This window comes from Erythrolamprus reginae, chromosome 11 (genome assembly GCF_031021105.1).
Source record: "Erythrolamprus reginae isolate rEryReg1 chromosome 11, rEryReg1.hap1, whole genome shotgun sequence".
NCBI classification, from domain to species: domain Eukaryota; kingdom Metazoa; phylum Chordata; class Lepidosauria; order Squamata; family Dipsadidae; genus Erythrolamprus; species Erythrolamprus reginae.
The window spans coordinates 38,585,797-38,608,251 of record NC_091960.1 but is presented as its reverse complement, the minus strand read 5'-3'; the positions used below and the strand labels follow the sequence as shown (position 1 = coordinate 38,608,251).

The following is a 22,455-nucleotide window of genomic DNA, read 5'->3' as shown; positions in this document are numbered from 1 at the left end:
CTGAGAGGGAATGGAGAAGAGGGCGGGGTTTCCAAAGGGGGGGCAGGAAACTGACAGGAGGTGAGCAATGCTGCCAAAGGAAGTTGGTGAGGGATGCCAGGAGAAGAGCACACATGAAGTCAGAGTTGGTAAGGGATGCCAGGAGAAGGGCACACAGGAAGTCGGCCATGCTTAGAAGGGCGATGCCAAAGGAAGTTGGTAAGGGATGCGAAGAAAAGGACACACAGGAAGTCGGCCATGCTTAGAAGGTCACTCCAAAGGAAGTTGGTGAGGGAATGCCAGAAGGGCACAAAGGAACTGCGGGCTTCCCCCCCCCCCCCCCCCCCGCTATCCCTATTTGAGCCTTAATGATAGAAAACTGCCGCCCTGTGGTCAAATTTGGTATTGCACCCACAGAAAGAAATACACTTTTTCAATTGGATTTTAACGTTATTATCCTGTATCTTTATTATCAATGCCATATTAATATTAACAGGCGATGATGCATTTTGCTAAATCAAAGGAATTGGGAATAATCCTGTAAAAGCCTGAAACCCATTTAAAAAGTGCTGTGATGGCCTAAATATGAATCATAAGTTTTTAAGAAAGAAGTTGGCAGCCATGCAGAAAATTATAGAAACATAGAAACATAGAAGTCTGACGGCAGAAAAAGACCTCCTGGTCCATCTAGTCTGCCCTTATACTATTTTCTGTATTTTATCTTAGGATGGATATATGTTTATCCCAGGCATGTTTAAATTCCAGATAAATTCTGGATTTATCTACCACGTCTGCTGGAAATTTGTTCCAAGGATCTACTACTCTTTCAGTAAAATAATATTTTCTCATTTTGCTTTTGATCTTTCCCCCAACTAATTTCAGATGGTGTCCCCTTGTTCTTGGCTTCGCTTTCCTATTAAAAACACTTCCCTCCTGAACCTTGTTTAACCCTTTAACGTATTTAAATGTTTCGATCCTGTCCCCCCTTTTCCTTCTATCCTCCAGACTATACAGATTGAGTTTGTGAAGTCTTTCCTGATACGTTTTATGCTTAAGACCTTCCACCGTTCTTGTAGCCCGTCTTTGGACCCGTTCAATTTTGTCAATATCTTTTTGTAATTTCGTGCTATCTCCCCCTACCGGTATTCCGGAAATCGTTAAGATCTGACTTTTCTGGCAGGTCTGGAATAGCATTGACCCTGGGGTGTGTATGGTTCTTTTAAAGACGTTACATTATTCTTATTGTATGACTGATATGTCCCGTCAACAAAACAATGTCGTTTGGCGGGCCTCAAGGGAAGAGCCTTCTCTGTGGTGGCCCCGGCCCTCTGGAACCAACTGCCCCCGGAGATTAGAATTGTCCCCACCCTCCTCGCCTTTCGTAAGCTCCTTAAAAGCCACCTCTGCCGTCAGGCGTGGGGGAACTGAGATATTCTTTCCCCCTTGGCCTTTACAATTTATGCATGGTATGTTTCTTTGTATGTATGTTTGGTTTTACAAATAAGGGTTTTTAAATTGTTTTAGTATTAGTTTTTAGTATTGGATTTACGTGATGTTTTGTACTATTGTTGTTAGCCGCCCCGAGTCTACGGAGAGGGGCGGCATACAAATGCAATCAATCAATCAATCAACCAATCAATCATGTCATTTTCATTTAATACTATTCTATTTATACCACGTTAGCCTCTCTGAATCCGCTTTGGAATGAGCGGCGTATAAATACGATCGATCCACGCATTCATGCATCGATAAATAAATACAAAAAACACTAACCTTTCCCCAAAGATGCAAAAAGGGAATTCTGCATCTATTACTTATGCGTAACTATGCCGGAGACCTGTTCCCCGAATTTTGGAGAGAAAACCTGGACCTTTACTTTTCCCGGGGGCTTCTTGCCCTTGGAAAAATACAAAGAGCTCTTCGAAATAAATAAAAGAAACTTGCATTGACTAAAAACAAAGCGTATTTATCGCAAAGAAATAATAATAATGGTTTACAAAGTGAGATGGATCTTTTAGCTTCGCTGAGCTTTCAGCCAAAAGCCATTCCTGAAAGCCGTCTCCTTTCTGTTCTCTGCCCCCCCCCCCCCCCCCGGCCACATCTCGATAGTGGAAAGAAGCAAATTCTTCATCGGCTGGGTTGAAGCTCTTTCTCTGGCTCCTTCGTAGTGGCTTGGGCTCGCTCCGTTTGCGCTGAATCCCTGAAACACACTTCTAACGCCTTCTGAGGAAGACTCTGGACAAATGCCTTTTATCCTCATTTTAGAAAAAAAGAAACGGAAAACAAACGTTATTCTTCTACTTTTCCTACGTCAGGGGAACCACGGTGGCCTTCTCCTCTGCTACCCCCGGGGACGGCCGATGGATGTGGGGTCAGCTGATGGATGTGGGGTCTTTCTGGTCTGCTATGACTTCAGAGGCCGCTATCTATGACGACGGACCGAGTGGCACCTGTTAAGAAATGTTATAGAAAACACCCTCTCCTTGCCTTTAAAGGCCCAGCTCTCCCCGGGCCCGCAAAGGACGGGATGGTCATCTTGCCGGCGACACGCTAGGCGGGCTGATGTAACGTCGCCTCGGTAGGATTCCGCCTGCATCCCTCGAGTGGCCGGGTTCCAGAATTTGGGAGAAAAGAGTGTTATATGGTATTGGAACCGCCCTGTGCTTTAAAGTGAGTCTTGAATATTGGTAAGAATCAGTAGACGAGCGGCTATATAGAAACGACTTTATTCCGTTACAATGAGAAAATGCGCAACAAGAAAAAACCCAATGGCGCGGTGAAAATCTCTGGCAGGCTGTGCTCTCCTGGCTCTCGAATATCCGCTCTCCCCGGCTGTGACCGATCAAACGGACCGGCTCTCCGCCTGGCGATTGACCGGTTCGTGCTAGGACGGGATGCCCCTCCCCGCCTGGCAGCTTTAACTCTTGAAGGATTCCTTCTCTCCCTGCGTTGCCACCCCCGGGCCTCCTGTTGCCCTAGGAATGTTATTAAGGAGTTTAATAATAATTATACAGAATAATAAACTTAAAATGCGTTAAGAGGGTTGATTCCTTTTTCTCTCCCATATTCCTTTTTTGACAATAGAATGGCAGAGTCTTCTGTCCCTTGGCGATATTCTGTCCCTTGGCCTCAATATTAAATCCTGAAACCGAAAACTCTGCCGTTCTGTGGTCAAAACAGATATTGCAGCCACACAAAGGAATCGACCTTTTTAATCGGATTTTAAAGTTATCCTGTATATTTTTAAAGTATTATCAATTTTAATAGCTTAATGGGAGGCGCAAGCCTTGAAACAACTTAAAGCCTATGATGCCTATTAATACTAATTATGTTTTAATAATAAAGGATAATCGCTCTTCACACAAAAATAACACAAAACCTACACAACTGACTCTTACATAAGGTGACCAGATTTTAATATTGGTAAAGCGGGACACCATTGACTGCCAGGGGGGGTGTCTGTGTGTGTGTGTGAGTCTATGAAATAAATAAATTAGTTACCGAAATTATCTGAGACGTGTATATGTCGTGGAAGAGAACCAGCCGGTACTTTTCTCTCCGCTGGGTCAATGAATTTTGATCTTACTACGTGATTTATGCAATTAATATCAATATTGGGTTTAGAACCTGTTTTTTTCTTTTATATTATTATTATTATTATTATTATTATTATTATTATTATTATAATATTTGTATTCTGCCCTTCTCCGAAGACTCAGAGAATTATTTAGTGAAAGGCACTGAAGAAAGTGATAATTTTCTCTCGGTTGGGGTCAATGAATTTTGATGTTACTACGTGATTTATGCAATTAATATCAATATTTGGTTTGGGACCTGGTTTTTTCTTTTATATATCATAAATAGGATGCAATAGAACAGGGGTAGGATTATTCAATCTATGATTAAGCAATTCTTAATTTAATATCTATAGAGACAGAAATAATTTAAGTGTGAGGTCTAAATAGAATATTTACCACTAGCTCTACTGATTTTAGGGAGGAAGACATCCAACAACAGCACTAAAAATGAAAAGGCACAAGAAATAACCTTTTCCCACAGCTCTCCACCGGCGGTTCACACGCTCTGCAGGGGTCCTTCAGCTCCCATGGCCGGTCAATTGCAGAGACATCGGCCAAGCTGCTCTGGCGCTGCTCTTAAACGTCATCAACCAGCCTTCCTCACAGCTGAGAGGGAATGGAGAAGAGGGCGGGGTTTCCAAAGGGGGGGCAGGAAACTGACAGGAGGTGAGCAATGCTGCCAAAGGAAGTTGGTGAGGGATGCCAGGAGAAGAGCACACATGAAGTCAGAGTTGGTAAGGGATGCCAGGAGAAGGGCACACAGGAAGTCGGCCATGCTTAGAAGGGCGATGCCAAAGGAAGTTAGTGCGGGATGCCAGGAGAAAAGCGCACCTGAAGTTAGAGTTGGTAAGGGATGCCAGGAGAAGGGCACACAGGAAGTCGGCCATGCTTAGAAGGGCGATGCCAAAGGAAGTTGGTAAGGGATGCGAAGAAAAGGACACACAGGAAGTCGGCCATGCTTAGAAGGTCACTCCAAAGGAAGTTGGTGAGGGAATGCCAGAAGGGCACAAAGGAACTGCGGGCTTCCCCCCCCCCCCACGCTATCCCTATTTGAGCCTTAATGATAGAAAACTGCCGCCCTGTGGTCAAATTTGGTATTGCACCCACAGAAAGAAATACACTTTTTCAATTGGATTTTAACGTTATTATCCTGTATCTTTATTATCAATGCCATATTAATATTAACAGGCGATGATGCATTTTGCTAAATCAAAGGAATTGGGAATAATCCTGTAAAAGCCTGAAACCCATTTAAAAAGTGCTGTGATGGCCTAAATATGAATCATAAGTTTTTAAGAAAGAAGTTGGCAGCCATGCAGAAAATTATAGAAACATAGAAACATAGAAGTCTGACGGCAGAAAAAGACCTCCTGGTCCATCTAGTCTGCCCTTATACTATTTTCTGTATTTTATCTTAGGATGGATATATGTTTATCCCAGGCATGTTTAAATTCCAGATAAATTCTGGATTTATCTACCACGTCTGCTGGAAATTTGTTCCAAGGATCTACTACTCTTTCAGTAAAATAATATTTTCTCATTTTGCTTTTGATCTTTCCCCCAACTAATTTCAGATGGTGTCCCCTTGTTCTTGGCTTCGCTTTCCTATTAAAAACACTTCCCTCCTGAACCTTGTTTAACCCTTTAACGTATTTAAATGTTTCGATCCTGTCCCCCCTTTTCCTTCTATCCTCCAGACTATACAGATTGAGTTTGTGAAGTCTTTCCTGATACGTTTTATGCTTAAGACCTTCCACCGTTCTTGTAGCCCGTCTTTGGACCCGTTCAATTTTGTCAATATCTTTTTGTAATTTCGTGCTATCTCCCCCTACCGGTATTCCGGAAATCGTTAAGATCTGACTTTTCTGGCAGGTCTGGAATAGCATTGACCCTGGGGTGTGTATGGTTCTTTTAAAGACGTTACATTATTCTTATTGTATGACTGATATGTCCCGTCAACAAAACAATGTCGTTTGGCGGGCCTCAAGGGAAGAGCCTTCTCTGTGGTGGCCCCGGCCCTCTGGAACCAACTGCCCCCGGAGATTAGAATTGTCCCCACCCTCCTCGCCTTTCGTAAGCTCCTTAAAAGCCACCTCTGCCGTCAGGCGTGGGGGAACTGAGATATTCTTTCCCCCTTGGCCTTTACAATTTATGCATGGTATGTTTCTTTGTATGTATGTTTGGTTTTACAAATAAGGGTTTTTAAATTGTTTTAGTATTAGTTTTTAGTATTGGATTTACGTGATGTTTTGTACTATTGTTGTTAGCCGCCCCGAGTCTACGGAGAGGGGCGGCATACAAATGCAATCAATCAATCAATCAACCAATCAATCATGTCATTTTCATTTAATACTATTCTATTTATACCACGTTAGCCTCTCTGAATCCGCTTTGGAATGAGCGGCGTATAAATACGATCGATCCACGCATTCATGCATCGATAAATAAATACAAAAAACACTAACCTTTCCCCAAAGATGCAAAAAGGGAATTCTGCATCTATTACTTATGCGTAACTATGCCGGAGACCTGTTCCCCGAATTTTGGAGAGAAAACCTGGACCTTTACTTTTCCCGGGGGCTTCTTGCCCTTGGAAAAATACAAAGAGCTCTTCGAAATAAATAAAAGAAACTTGCATTGACTAAAAACAAAGCGTATTTATCGCAAAGAAATAATAATAATGGTTTACAAAGTGAGATGGATCTTTTAGCTTCGCTGAGCTTTCAGCCAAAAGCCATTCCTGAAAGCCGTCTCCTTTCTGTTCTCTGCCCCCCCCCCCCCGGCCACATCTCGATAGTGGAAAGAAGCAAATTCTTCATCGGCTGGGTTGAAGCTCTTTCTCTGGCTCCTTCGTAGTGGCGTGGGCTCGCTCCGTTTGCGCTGAATCCCTGAAACACACTTCTAACGCCTTCTGAGGAAGACTCTGGACAAATGCCTTTTATCCTCATTTTAGAAAAAAAGAAACGGAAAACAAACGTTATTCTTCTACTTTTCCTACGTCAGGGGAACCACGGTGGCCTTCTCCTCTGCTACCCCCGGGGACGGCCGATGGATGTGGGGTCAGCTGATGGATGTGGGGTCTTTCTGGTCTGCTATGACTTCAGAGGCCGCTATCTATGACGACGGACCGAGTGGCACCTGTTAAGAAATGTTATAGAAAACACCCTCTCCTTGCCTTTAAAGGCCCAGCTCTCCCCGGGCCCGCAAAGGACGGGATGGTCATCTTGCCGGCGACACGCTAGGCGGGCTGATGTAACGTCGCCTCGGTAGGATTCCGCCTGCATCCCTCGAGTGGCCGGGTTCCAGAATTTGGGAGAAAAGAGTGTTATATGGTATTGGAACCGCCCTGTGCTTTAAAGTGAGTCTTGAATATTGGTAAGAATCAGTAGACGAGCGGCTATATAGAAACGACTTTATTCCGTTACAATGAGAAAATGCGCAACAAGAAAAAACCCAATGGCGCGGTGAAAATCTCTGGCAGGCTGTGCTCTCCTGGCTCTCGAATATCCGCTCTCCCCGGCTGTGACCGATCAAACGGACCGGCTCTCCGCCTGGCGATTGACCGGTTCGTGCTAGGACGGGATGCCCCTCCCCGCCTGGCAGCTTTAACTCTTGAAGGATTCCTTCTCTCCCTGCGTTGCCACCCCCGGGCCTCCTGTTGCCCTAGGAATGTTATTAAGGAGTTTAATAATAATTATACAGAATAATAAACTTAAAATGCGTTAAGAGGGTTGATTCCTTTTTCTCTCCCATATTCCTTTTTTGACAATAGAATGGCAGAGTCTTCTGTCCTTTGGCGATATTCTGTCCCTTGGCCTCAATATTAAATCCTGAAACCGAAAACTCTGCCGTTCTGTGGTCAAAACAGATATTGCAGCCACACAAAGGAATCGACCTTTTTAATCGGATTTTAAAGTTATCCTGTATATTTTTAAAGTATTATCAATTTTAATAGCTTAATGGGAGGCGCAAGCCTTGAAACAACTTAAAGCCTATGATGCCTATTAATACTAATTATGTTTTAATAATAAAGGATAATCGCTCTTCACACAAAAATAACACAAAACCTACACAACTGACTCTTACATAAGGTGACCAGATTTTAATATTGGTAAAGCGGGACACCATTGACTGCCAGGGGGGGTGTCTGTGTGTGTGTGTGAGTCTATGAAATAAATAAATTAGTTACCGAAATTATCTGAGACGTGTATATGTCGTGGAAGAGAACCAGCCGGTACTTTTCTCTCCGCTGGGTCAATGAATTTTGATCTTACTACGTGATTTATGCAATTAATATCAATATTGGGTTTAGAACCTGTTTTTTTCTTTTATATTATTATTATTATTATTATTATTATTATTATTATTATTATTATTATTATTATTATTATAATATTTGTATTCTGCCCTTCTCCGAAGACTCAGAGAATTATTTAGTGAAAGGCACTGAAGAAAGTGATAATTTTCTCTCGGTTGGGGTCAATGAATTTTGATGTTACTACGTGATTTATGCAATTAATATCAATATTTGGTTTGGGACCTGGTTTTTTCTTTTATATATCATAAATAGGATGCAATAGAACAGGGGTAGGATTATTCAATCTATGATTAAGCAATTCTTAATTTAATATCTATAGAGACAGAAATAATTTAAGTGTGAGGTCTAAATAGAATATTTACCACTAGCTCTACTGATTTTAGGGAGGAAGACATCCAACAACAGCACTAAAAATGAAAAGGCACAAGAAATAACCTTTTCCCACAGCTCTCCACCGGCGGTTCACACGCTCTGCAGGGGTCCTTCAGCTCCCATGGCCGGTCAATTGCAGAGACATCGGCCAAGCTGCTCTGGCGCTGCTCTTAAACGTCATCAACCAGCCTTCCTCACAGCTGAGAGGGAATGGAGAAGAGGGCGGGGTTTCCAAAGGGGGGGCAGGAAACTGACAGGAGGTGAGCAATGCTGCCAAAGGAAGTTGGTGAGGGATGCCAGGAGAAGAGCACACATGAAGTCAGAGTTGGTAAGGGATGCCAGGAGAAGGGCACACAGGAAGTCGGCCATGCTTAGAAGGGCGATGCCAAAGGAAGTTAGTGCGGGATGCCAGGAGAAAAGCACACCTGAAGTTAGAGTTGGTAAGGGATGCCAGGAGAAGGGCACACAGGAAGTCGGCCATGCTTAGAAGGGCGATGCCAAAGGAAGTTGGTAAGGGATGCGAAGAAAAGGACACACAGGAAGTCGGCCATGCTTAGAAGGTCACTCCAAAGGAAGTTGGTGAGGGAATGCCAGAAGGGCACAAAGGAACTGCGGGCTTCCCCCCCCCCCCACGCTATCCCTATTTGAGCCTTAATGATAGAAAACTGCCGCCCTGTGGTCAAATTTGGTATTGCACCCACAGAAAGAAATACACTTTTTCAATTGGATTTTAACGTTATTATCCTGTATCTTTATTATCAATGCCATATTAATATTAACAGGCGATGATGCATTTTGCTAAATCAAAGGAATTGGGAATAATCCTGTAAAAGCCTGAAACCCATTTAAAAAGTGCTGTGATGGCCTAAATATGAATCATAAGTTTTTAAGAAAGAAGTTGGCAGCCATGCAGAAAATTATAGAAACATAGAAACATAGAAGTCTGACGGCAGAAAAAGACCTCCTGGTCCATCTAGTCTGCCCTTATACTATTTTCTGTATTTTATCTTAGGATGGATATATGTTTATCCCAGGCATGTTTAAATTCAGTTACTCTGGATTTATCTACCACGTCTGCTGGAAATTTGTTCCAAGGATCTACTACTCTTTCAGTAAAATAATATTTTCTCATTTTGCTTTTGATCTTTCCCCCAACTAATTTCAGATGGTGTCCCCTTGTTCTTGGCTTCGCTTTCCTATTAAAAACACTTCCCTCCTGAACCTTGTTTAACCCTTTAACGTATTTAAATGTTTCGATCCTGTCCCCCCTTTTCCTTCTATCCTCCAGACTATACAGATTGAGTTCGTGAAGTCTTTCCTGATACGTTTTATGCTTAAGACCTTCCACCGTTCTTGTAGCCCGTCTTTGGACCCGTTCAATTTTGTCAATATCTTTTTGTAATTTCGTGCTATCTCCCCCTACCGGTCTTCCGGAAACCCGTTAAGATCTGACTTTTCTGGCAGGTCTGGAATAGCATTGACCCTGGGGTGTGTATGGTTCTTTTAAAGACGTTACATTATTCTTATTGTATGACTGATATGTCCCGTCAACAAAACAATGTCGTTTGGCGGGCCTCAAGGGAAGAGCCTTCTCTGTGGTGGCCCCGGCCCTCTGGAACCAACTGCCCCCGGAGATTAGAATTGTCCCCACCCTCCTCGCCTTTCGTAAGCTCCTTAAAAGCCACCTCTGCCGTCAGGCGTGGGGGAACTGAGATATTCTTTCCCCCTTGGCCTTTACAATTTATGCATGGTATGTTTCTTTGTATGTATGTTTGGTTTTACAAATAAGGGTTTTTAAATTGTTTTAGTATTAGTTTTTAGTATTGGATTTACGTGATGTTTTGTACTATTGTTGTTAGCCGCCCCGAGTCTACGGAGAGGGGCGGCATACAAATGCAATCAATCAATCAATCAACCAATCAATCATGTCATTTTCATTTAATACTATTCTATTTATACCACGTTAGCCTCTCTGAATCCGCTTTGGAATGAGCGGCGTATAAATACGATCGATCCACGCATTCATGCATCGATAAATAAATACAAAAAACACTAACCTTTCCCCAAAGATGCAAAAAGGGAATTCTGCATCTATTACTTATGCGTAACTATGCCGGAGACCTGTTCCCCGAATTTTGGAGAGAAAACCTGGACCTTTACTTTTCCCGGGGGCTTCTTGCCCTTGGAAAAATACAAAGAGCTCTTCGAAATAAATAAAAGAAACTTGCATTGACTAAAAACAAAGCGTATTTATCGCAAAGAAATAATAATAATGGTTTACAAAGTGAGATGGATCTTTTAGCTTCGCTGAGCTTTCAGCCAAAAGCCATTCCTGAAAGCCGTCTCCTTTCTGTTCTCTGCCCCCCCCCCCCCCCGCCACATCTCGATAGTGGAAAGAAGCAAATTCTTCATCGGCTGGGTTGAAGCTCTTTCTCTGGCTCCTTCGTAGTGGCGTGGGCTCGCTCCGTTTGCGCTGAATCCCTGAAACACACTTCTAACGCCTTCTGAGGAAGACTCTGGACAAATGCCTTTTATCCTCATTTTAGAAAAAAAGAAACGGAAAACAAACGTTATTCTTCTACTTTTCCTACGTCAGGGGAACCACGGTGGCCTTCTCCTCTGCTACCCCCGGGGACGGCCGATGGATGTGGGGTCAGCTGATGGATGTGGGGTCTTTCTGGTCTGCTATGACTTCAGAGGCCGCTATCTATGACGACGGACCGAGTGGCACCTGTTAAGAAATGTTATAGAAAACAACCTCTCCTTGCCTTTAAAGGCCCAGCTCTCCCCGGGCCCGCAAAGGACGGGATGGTCATCTTGCCGGCGACACGCTAGGCGGGCTGATGTAACGTCGCCTCGGTAGGATTCCGCCTGCATCCCTCGAGTGGCCGGGTTCCAGAATTTGGGAGAAAAGAGTGTTATATGGTATTGGAACCGCCCTGTGCTTTAAAGTGAGTCTTGAATATTGGTAAGAATCAGTAGACGAGCGGCTATATAGAAACGACTTTATTCCGTTACAATGAGAAAATGCGCAACAAGAAAAAACCCAATGGCGCGGTGAAAATCTCTGGCAGGCTGTGCTCTCCTGGCTCTCGAATATCCGCTCTCCCCGGCTGTGACCGATCAAACGGACCGGCTCTCCGCCTGGCGATTGACCGGTTCGTGCTAGGACGGGATGCCCCTCCCCGCCTGGCAGCTTTAACTCTTGAAGGATTCCTTCTCTCCCTGCGTTGCCACCCCCGGGCCTCCTGTTGCCCTAGGAATGTTATTAAGGAGTTTAATAATAATTATACAGAATAATAAACTTAAAATGCGTTAAGAGGGTTGATTCCTTTTTCTCTCCCATATTCCTTTTTTGACAATAGAATGGCAGAGTCTTCTGTCCCTTGGCGATATTCTGTCCCTTGGCCTCAATATTAAATCCTGAAACCGAAAACTCTGCCGTTCTGTGGTCAAAACAGATATTGCAGCCACACAAAGGAATCGACCTTTTTAATCGGATTTTAAAGTTATCCTGTATATTTTTAAAGTATTATCAATTTTAATAGCTTAATGGGAGGCGCAAGCCTTGAAACAACTTAAAGCCTATGATGCCTATTAATACTAATTATGTTTTAATAATAAAGGATAATCGCTCTTCACACAAAAATAACACAAAACCTACACAACTGACTCTTACATAAGGTGACCAGATTTTAATATTGGTAAAGCGGGACACCATTGACTGCCAGGGGGGGTGTCTGTGTGTGTGTGTGAGTCTATGAAATAAATAAATTAGTTACCGAAATTATCTGAGACGTGTATATGTCGTGGAAGAGAACCAGCCGGTACTTTTCTCTCCGCTGGGTCAATGAATTTTGATCTTACTACGTGATTTATGCAATTAATATCAATATTGGGTTTAGAACCTGTTTTCTTCTTTTATATTATTATTATTATTATTATTATTATTATTATTATTATTATTATTATTATTATTATAATAATATTTGTATTCTGCCCTTCTCCGAAGACTCAGAGAATTATTTAGTGAAAGGCACTGAAGAAAGTGATAATTTTCTCTCGGTTGGGGTCAATGAATTTTGATGTTACTACGTGATTTATGCAATTAATATCAATATTTGGTTTGGGACCTGGTTTTTTCTTTTATATATCATAAATAGGATGCAATAGAACAGGGGTAGGATTATTCAATCTATGATTAAGCAATTCTTAATTTAATATCTATAGAGACAGAAATAATTTAAGTGTGAGGTCTAAATAGAATATTTACCACTAGCTCTACTGATTTTAGGGAGGAAGACATCCAACAACAGCACTAAAAATGAAAAGGCACAAGAAATAACCTTTTCCCACAGCTCTCCACCGGCGGTTCACACGCTCTGCAGGGGTCCTTCAGCTCCCATGGCCGGTCAATTGCAGAGACATCGGCCAAGCTGCTCTGGCGCTGCTCTTAAACGTCATCAACCAGCCTTCCTCACAGCTGAGAGGGAATGGAGAAGAGGGCGGGGTTTCCAAAGGGGGGGCAGGAAACTGACAGGAGGTGAGCAATGCTGCCAAAGGAAGTTGGTGAGGGATGCCAGGAGAAGAGCACACATGAAGTCAGAGTTGGTAAGGGATGCCAGGAGAAGGGCACACAGGAAGTCGGCCATGCTTAGAAGGGCGATGCCAAAGGAAGTTAGTGCGGGATGCCAGGAGAAAAGCGCACCTGAAGTTAGAGTTGGTAAGGGATGCCAGGAGAAGGGCACACAGGAAGTCGGCCATGCTTAGAAGGGCGATGCCAAAGGAAGTTGGTAAGGGATGCGAAGAAAAGGACACACAGGAAGTCGGCCATGCTTAGAAGGTCACTCCAAAGGAAGTTGGTGAGGGAATGCCAGAAGGGCACAAAGGAACTGCGGGCTTCCCCCCCCCCCCACGCTATCCCTATTTGAGCCTTAATGATAGAAAACTGCCGCCCTGTGGTCAAATTTGGTATTGCACCCACAGAAAGAAATACACTTTTTCAATTGGATTTTAACGTTATTATCCTGTATCTTTATTATCAATGCCATATTAATATTAACAGGCGATGATGCATTTTGCTAAATCAAAGGAATTGGGAATAATCCTGTAAAAGCCTGAAACCCATTTAAAAAGTGCTGTGATGGCCTAAATATGAATCATAAGTTTTTAAGAAAGAAGTTGGCAGCCATGCAGAAAATTATAGAAACATAGAAACATAGAAGTCTGACGGCAGAAAAAGACCTCCTGGTCCATCTAGTCTGCCCTTATACTATTTTCTGTATTTTATCTTAGGATGGATATATGTTTATCCCAGGCATGTTTAAATTCCAGATAAATTCTGGATTTATCTACCACGTCTGCTGGAAATTTGTTCCAAGGATCTACTACTCTTTCAGTAAAATAATATTTTCTCATTTTGCTTTTGATCTTTCCCCCAACTAATTTCAGATGGTGTCCCCTTGTTCTTGGCTTCGCTTTCCTATTAAAAACACTTCCCTCCTGAACCTTGTTTAACCCTTTAACGTATTTAAATGTTTCGATCCTGTCCCCCCTTTTCCTTCTGTCCTCCAGACTATACAGATTGAGTTCGTGAAGTCTTTCCTGATACGTTTTATGCTTAAGACCTTCCACCGTTCTTGTAGCCCGTCTTTGGACCCGTTCAATTTTGTCAATATCTTTTTGTAATTTCGTGCTATCTCCCCCTACCGGTCTTCCGGAAACCCGTTAAGATCTGACTTTTCTGGCAGGTCTGGAATAGCATTGACCCTGGGGTGTGTATGGTTCTTTTAAAGACGTTACATTATTCTTATTGTATGACTGATATGTCCCGTCAACAAAACAATGTCGTTTGGCGGGCCTCAAGGGAAGAGCCTTCTCTGTGGTGGCCCCGGCCCTCTGGAACCAACTGCCCCCGGAGATTAGAATTGTCCCCACCCTCCTCGCCTTTCGTAAGCTCCTTAAAAGCCACCTCTGCCGTCAGGCGTGGGGGAACTGAGATATTCTTTCCCCCTTGGCCTTTACAATTTATGCATGGTATGTTTCTTTGTATGTATGTTTGGTTTTACAAATAAGGGTTTTTAAATTGTTTTAGTATTAGTTTTTAGTATTGGATTTACGTGATGTTTTGTACTATTGTTGTTAGCCGCCCCGAGTCTACGGAGAGGGGCGGCATACAAATGCAATCAATCAATCAATCAACCAATCAATCATGTCATTTTCATTTAATACTATTCTATTTATACCACGTTAGCCTCTCTGAATCCGCTTTGGAATGAGCGGCGTATAAATACGATCGATCCACGCATTCATGCATCGATAAATAAATACAAAAAACACTAACCTTTCCCCAAAGATGCAAAAAGGGAATTCTGCATCTATTACTTATGCGTAACTATGCCGGAGACCTGTTCCCCGAATTTTGGAGAGAAAACCTGGACCTTTACTTTTCCCGGGGGCTTCTTGCCCTTGGAAAAATACAAAGAGCTCTTCGAAATAAATAAAAGAAACTTGCATTGACTAAAAACAAAGCGTATTTATCGCAAAGAAATAATAATAATGGTTTACAAAGTGAGATGGATCTTTTAGCTTCGCTGAGCTTTCAGCCAAAAGCCATTCCTGAAAGCCGTCTCCTTTCTGTTCTCTGCCCCCCCCCCCCCCGCCACATCTCGATAGTGGAAAGAAGCAAATTCTTCATCGGCTGGGTTGAAGCTCTTTCTCTGGCTCCTTCGTAGTGGCGTGGGCTCGCTCCGTTTGCGCTGAATCCCTGAAACACACTTCTAACGCCTTCTGAGGAAGACTCTGGACAAATGCCTTTTATCCTCATTTTAGAAAAAAAGAAACGGAAAACAAACGTTATTCTTCTACTTTTCCTACGTCAGGGGAACCACGGTGGCCTTCTCCTCTGCTACCCCCGGGGACGGCCGATGGATGTGGGGTCAGCTGATGGATGTGGGGTCTTTCTGGTCTGCTATGACTTCAGAGGCCGCTATCTATGACGACGGACCGAGTGGCACCTGTTAAGAAATGTTATAGAAAACACCCTCTCCTTGCCTTTAAAGGCCCAGCTCTCCCCGGGCCCGCAAAGGACGGGATGGTCATCTTGCCGGCGACACGCTAGGCGGGCTGATGTAACGTCGCCTCGGTAGGATTCCGCCTGCATCCCTCGAGTGGCCGGGTTCCAGAATTTGGGAGAAAAGAGTGTTATATGGTATTGGAACCGCCCTGTGCTTTAAAGTGAGTCTTGAATATTGGTAAGAATCAGTAGACGAGCGGCTATATAGAAACGACTTTATTCCGTTACAATGAGAAAATGCGCAACAAGAAAAAACCCAATGGCGCGGTGAAAATCTCTGGCAGGCTGTGCTCTCCTGGCTCTCGAATATCCGCTCTCCCCGGCTGTGACCGATCAAACGGACCGGCTCTCCGCCTGGCGATTGACCGGTTCGTGCTAGGACGGGATGCCCCTCCCCGCCTGGCAGCTTTAACTCTTGAAGGATTCCTTCTCTCCCTGCGTTGCCACCCCCGGGCCTCCTGTTGCCCTAGGAATGTTATTAAGGAGTTTAATAATAATTATACAGAATAATAAACTTAAAATGCGTTAAGAGGGTTGATTCCTTTTTCTCTCCCATATTCCTTTTTTGACAATAGAATGGCAGAGTCTTCTGTCCCTTGGCGATATTCTGTCCCTTGGCCTCAAAATTAAATCCTGAAACCGAAAACTCTGCCGTTCTGTGGTCAAAACAGATATTGCAGCCACACAAAGGAATCGACCTTTTTAATCGGATTTTAAAGTTATCCTGTATATTTTTAAAGTATTATCAATTTTAATAGCTTAATGGGAGGCGCAAGCCTTGAAACAACTTAAAGCCTATGATGCCTATTAATACTAATTATGTTTTAATAATAAAGGATAATCGCTCTTCACACAAAAATAACACAAAACCTACACAACTGACTCTTACATAAGGTGACCAGATTTTAATATTGGTAAAGCGGGACACCATTGACTGCCAGGGGGGGTGTCTGTGTGTGTGTGTGAGTCTATGAAATAAATAAATTAGTTACCGAAATTATCTGAGACGTGTATATGTCGTGGAAGAGAACCAGCCGGTACTTTTCTCTCCGCTGGGTCAATGAATTTTGATCTTACTACGTGATTTATGCAATTAATATCAATATTGGGTTTAGAACCTGTTTTCTTCTTTTATATTATTATTATTATTATTATTATTATTATTATTATTATTATTATAATAATATTTGTATTCTGCCCTTCTCCGAAGACTCAGAGAATTATTTAGTGAAAGGCACTGAAGAAAGTGATAATTTTCTCTCGGTTGGGGTCAATGAATTTTGATGTTACTACGTGATTTATGCAATTAATATCAATACTTGGTTTGGGACCTGGTTTTTTCTTTTATATATCATAAATAGGATGCAATAGAACAGGGGTAGGATTATTCAATCTATGATTAAGCAATTCTTAATTTAATATCTATAGAGACAGAAATAATTTAAGTGTGAGGTCTAAATAGAATATTTACCACTAGCTCTACTGATTTTAGGGAGGAAGACATCCAACAACAGCACTAAAAATGAAAAGGCACAAGAAATAACCTTTTCCCACAGCTCTCCACCGGCGGTTCACACGCTCTGCAGGGGTCCTTCAGCTCCCATGGCCGGTCAATTGCAGAGACATCGGCCAAGCTGCTCTGGCGCTGCTCTTAAACGTCATCAACCAGCCTTCCTCACAGCTGAGAGGGAATGGAGAAGAGGGCGGGGTTTCCAAAGGGGGGGCAGGAAACTGACAGGAGGTGAGCAATGCTGCCAAAGGAAGTTGGTGAGGGATGCCAGGAGAAGAGCACACATGAAGTCAGAGTTGGTAAGGGATGCCAGGAGAAGGGCACACAGGAAGTCGGCCATGCTTAGAAGGGCGATGCCAAAGGAAGTTAGTGCGGGATGCCAGGAGAAAAGCGCACCTGAAGTTAGAGTTGGTAAGGGATGCCAGGAGAAGGGCACACAGGAAGTCGGCCATGCTTAGAAGGGCGATGCCAAAGGAAGTTGGTAAGGGATGCGAAGAAAAGGACACACAGGAAGTCGGCCATGCTTAGAAGGTCACTCCAAAGGAAGTTGGTGAGGGAATGCCAGAAGGGCACAAAGGAACTGCGGGCTTCCCCCCCCCCCCCCCACGCTATCCCTATTTGAGCCTTAATGATAGAAAACTGCCGCCCTGTGGTCAAATTTGGTATTGCACCCACAGAAAGAAATACACTTTTTCAATTGGATTTTAACGTTATTATCCTGTATCTTTATTATCAATGCCATATTAATATTAACAGGCGATGATGCATTTTGCTAAATCAAAGGAATTGGGAATAATCCTGTAAAAGCCTGAAACCCATTTAAAAAGTGCTGTGATGGCCTAAATATGAATCATAAGTTTTTAAGAAAGAAGTTGGCAGCCATGCAGAAAATTATAGAAACATAGAAACATAGAAGTCTGACGGCAGAAAAAGACCTCCTGGTCCATCTAGTCTGCCCTTATACTATTTTCTGTATTTTATCTTAGGATGGATATATGTTTATCCCAGGCATGTTTAAATTCCAGATAAATTCTGGATTTATCTACCACGTCTGCTGGAAATTTGTTCCAAGGATCTACTACTCTTTCAGTAAAATAATATTTTCTCATTTTGCTTTTGATCTTTCCCCCAACTAATTTCAGATGGTGTCCCCTTGTTCTTGGCTTCGCTTTCCTATTAAAAACACTTCCCTCCTGAACCTTGTTTAACCCTTTAACGTATTTAAATGTTTCGATCCTGTCCCCCCTTTTCCTTCTATCCTCCAGACTATACAGATTGAGTTTGTGAAGTCTTTCCTGATACGTTTTATGCTTAAGACCTTCCACCGTTCTTGTAGCCCGTCTTTGGACCCGTTCAATTTTGTCAATATCTTTTTGTAATTTCGTGCTATCTCCCCCTACCGGTATTCCGGAAATCGTTAAGATCTGACTTTTCTGGCAGGTCTGGAATAGCATTGACCCTGGGGTGTGTATGGTTCTTTTAAAGACGTTACATTATTCTTATTGTATGACTGATATGTCCCGTCAACAAAACAATGTCGTTTGGCGGGCCTCAAGGGAAGAGCCTTCTCTGTGGTGGCCCCGGCCCTCTGGAACCAACTGCCCCCGGAGATTAGAATTGTCCCCACCCTCCTCGCCTTTCGTAAGCTCCTTAAAAGCCACCTCTGCCGTCAGGCGTGGGGGAACTGAGATATTCTTTCCCCCTTGGCCTTTACAATTTATGCATGGTATGTTTCTTTGTATGTATGTTTGGTTTTACAAATAAGGGTTTTTAAATTGTTTTAGTATTAGTTTTTAGTATTGGATTTACGTGATGTTTTGTACTATTGTTGTTAGCCGCCCCGAGTCTACGGAGAGGGGCGGCATACAAATGCAATCAATCAATCAATCAACCAATCAATCATGTCATTTTCATTTAATACTATTCTATTTATACCACGTTAGCCTCTCTGAATCCGCTTTGGAATGAGCGGCGTATAAATACGATCGATCCACGCATTCATGCATCGATAAATAAATACAAAAAACACTAACCTTTCCCCAAAGATGCAAAAAGGGAATTCTGCATCTATTACTTATGCGTAACTATGCCGGAGACCTGTTCCCCGAATTTTGGAGAGAAAACCTGGACCTTTACTTTTCCCGGGGGCTTCTTGCCCTTGGAAAAATACAAAGAGCTCTTCGAAATAAATAAAAGAAACTTGCATTGACTAAAAACAAAGCGTATTTATCGCAAAGAAATAATAATAATGGTTTACAAAGTGAGATGGATCTTTTAGCTTCGCTGAGCTTTCAGCCAAAAGCCATTCCTGAAAGCCGTCTCCTTTCTGTTCTCTGCCCCCCCCCCCGCCACATCTCGATAGTGGAAAGAAGCAAATTCTTCATCGGCTGGGTTGAAGCTCTTTCTCTGGCTCCTTCGTAGTGGCGTGGGCTCGCTCCGTTTGCGCTGAATCCCTGAAACACACTTCTAACGCCTTCTGAGGAAGACTCTGGACAAATGCCTTTTATCCTCATTTTAGAAAAAAAGAAACGGAAAACAAACGTTATTCTTCTACTTTTCCTACGTCAGGGGAACCACGGTGGCCTTCTCCTCTGCTACCCCCGGGGACGGCCGATGGATGTGGGGTCAGCTGATGGATGTGGGGTCTTTCTGGTCTGCTATGACTTCAGAGGCCGCTATCTATGACGACGGACCGAGTGGCACCTGTTAAGAAATGTTATAGAAAACAACCTCTCCTTGCCTTTAAAGGCCCAGCTCTCCCCGGGCCCGCAAAGGACGGGATGGTCATCTTGCCGGCGACACGCTAGGCGGGCTGATGTAACGTCGCCTCGGTAGGATTCCGCCTGCATCCCTCGAGTGGCCGGGTTCCAGAATTTGGGAGAAAAGAGTGTTATATGGTATTGGAACCGCCCTGTGCTTTAAAGTGAGTCTTGAATATTGGTAAGAATCAGTAGACGAGCGGCTATATAGAAACGACTTTATTCCGTTACAATGAGAAAATGCGCAACAAGAAAAAACCCAATGGCGCGGTGAAAATCTCTGGCAGGCTGTGCTCTCCTGGCTCTCGAATATCCGCTCTCCCCGGCTGTGACCGATCAAACGGACCGGCTCTCCGCCTGGCGATTGACCGGTTCGTGCTAGGACGGGATGCCCCTCCCCGCCTGGCAGCTTTAACTCTTGAAGGATTCCTTCTCTCCCTGCGTTGCCACCCCCGGGCCTCCTGTTGCCCTAGGAATGTTATTAAGGAGTTTAATAATAATTATACAGAATAATAAACTTAAAATGCGTTAAGAGGGTTGATTCCTTTTTCTCTCCCATATTCCTTTTTTGACAATAGAATGGCAGAGTCTTCTGTCCCTTGGCGATATTCTGTCCCTTGGCCTCAATATTAAATCCTGAAACCGAAAACTCTGCCGTTCTGTGGTCAAAACAGATATTGCAGCCACACAAAGGAATCGACCTTTTTAATCGGATTTTAAAGTTATCCTGTATATTTTTAAAGTATTATCAATTTTAATAGCTTAATGGGAGGCGCAAGCCTTGAAACAACTTAAAGCCTATGATGCCTATTAATACTAATTATGTTTTAATAATAAAGGATAATCGCTCTTCACACAAAAATAACACAAAACCTACACAACTGACTCTTACATAAGGTGACCAGATTTTAATATTGGTAAAGCGGGACACCATTGACTGCCAGGGGGGGTGTCTGTGTGTGTGTGTGAGTCTATGAAATAAATAAATTAGTTACCGAAATTATCTGAGACGTGTATATGTCGTGGAAGAGAACCAGCCGGTACTTTTCTCTCCGCTGGGTCAATGAATTTTGATCTTACTACGTGATTTATGCAATTAATATCAATATTGGGTTTAGAACCTGTTTTTTTCTTTTATATTATTATTATTATTATTATTATTATTATTATTATTATTATTATTATTATTATTATAATATTTGTATTCTGCCCTTCTCCGAAGACTCAGAGAATTATTTAGTGAAAGGCACTGAAGAAAGTGATAATTTTCTCTCGGTTGGGGTCAATGAATTTTGATGTTACTACGTGATTTATGCAATTAATATCAATATTTGGTTTGGGACCTGGTTTTTTCTTTTATATATCATAAATAGGATGCAATAGAACAGGGGTAGGATTATTCAATCTATGATTAAGCAATTCTTAATTTAATATCTATAGAGACAGAAATAATTTAAGTGTGAGGTCTAAATAGAATATTTACCACTAGCTCTACTGATTTTAGGGAGGAAGACATCCAACAACAGCACTAAAAATGAAAAGGCACAAGAAATAACCTTTTCCCACAGCTCTCCACCGGCGGTTCACACGCTCTGCAGGGGTCCTTCAGCTCCCATGGCCGGTCAATTGCAGAGACATCGGCCAAGCTGCTCTGGCGCTGCTCTTAAACGTCATCAACCAGCCTTCCTCACAGCTGAGAGGGAATGGAGAAGAGGGCGGGGTTTCCAAAGGGGGGGCAGGAAACTGACAGGAGGTGAGCAATGCTGCCAAAGGAAGTTGGTGAGGGATGCCAGGAGAAGAGCACACATGAAGTCAGAGTTGGTAAGGGATGCCAGGAGAAGGGCACACAGGAAGTCGGCCATGCTTAGAAGGGCGATGCCAAAGGAAGTTAGTGCGGGATGCCAGGAGAAAAGCACACCTGAAGTTAGAGTTGGTAAGGGATGCCAGGAGAAGGGCACACAGGAAGTCGGCCATGCTTAGAAGGGCGATGCCAAAGGAAGTTGGTAAGGGATGCGAAGAAAAGGACACACAGGAAGTCGGCCATGCTTAGAAGGTCACTCCAAAGGAAGTTGGTGAGGGAATGCCAGAAGGGCACAAAGGAACTGCGGGCTTCCCCCCCCCCCCGCTATCCCTATTTGAGCCTTAATGATAGAAAACTGCCGCCCTGTGGTCAAATTTGGTATTGCACCCACAGAAAGAAATACACTTTTTCAATTGGATTTTAACGTTATTATCCTGTATCTTTATTATCAATGCCATATTAATATTAACAGGCGATGATGCATTTTGCTAAATCAAAGGAATTGGGAATAATCCTGTAAAAGCCTGAAACCCATTTAAAAAGTGCTGTGATGGCCTAAATATGAATCATAAGTTTTTAAGAAAGAAGTTGGCAGCCATGCAGAAAATTATAGAAACATAGAAGTCTGACGGCAGAAAAAGACCTCCTGGTCCATCTAGTCTGCCCTTATACTATTTTCTGTATTTTATCTTAGGATGGATATATGTTTATCCCAGGCATGTTTAAATTCCAGATAAATTCTGGATTTATCTACCACGTCTGCTGGAAATTTGTTCCAAGGATCTACTACTCTTTCAGTAAAATAATATTTTCTCATTTTGCTTTTGATCTTTCCCCCAACTAATTTCAGATGGTGTCCCCTTGTTCTTGGCTTCGCTTTCCTATTAAAAACACTTCCCTCCTGAACCTTGTTTAACCCTTTAACGTATTTAAATGTTTCGATCCTGTCCCCCCTTTTCCTTCTGTCCTCCAGACTATACAGATTGAGTTCGTGAAGTCTTTCCTGATACGTTTTATGCTTAAGACCTTCCACCGTTCTTGTAGCCCGTCTTTGGACCCGTTC

At 42.9% G+C, this 22,455-nt stretch overlaps 3 long non-coding RNA genes across 3 annotated transcripts; all 3 read right to left on the bottom strand.

The window, feature by feature from the left end:
* Window positions 1–6,194: 6,194 nt before the first annotated feature.
* On the bottom strand, window positions 6,195–8,448 carry LOC139173839 (uncharacterized). Its single transcript, XR_011560240.1, has 2 exons — window positions 8,311–8,448; window positions 6,195–6,500 (listed from the first exon to the last, which is right to left on the bottom strand). It is a non-coding gene; the product is annotated as an uncharacterized lncRNA (long non-coding RNA).
* A 6,314-nt stretch (window positions 8,449–14,762) lies between these two features.
* Window positions 14,763–17,004, bottom strand: LOC139173838 (uncharacterized). The gene is made up of 2 exons (XR_011560239.1): window positions 16,867–17,004; window positions 14,763–15,068 (listed from the first exon to the last, which is right to left on the bottom strand). It is a non-coding gene; the product is annotated as an uncharacterized lncRNA (long non-coding RNA).
* Window positions 17,005–19,037: 2,033 nt separating this feature from the next.
* LOC139173825 (uncharacterized) lies at window positions 19,038–21,285 on the bottom strand. Its single transcript, XR_011560232.1, has 2 exons — window positions 21,148–21,285; window positions 19,038–19,340 (listed from the first exon to the last, which is right to left on the bottom strand). It is a non-coding gene; the product is annotated as an uncharacterized lncRNA (long non-coding RNA).
* Between the last annotated feature and the right edge of the window lie 1,170 nt (window positions 21,286–22,455).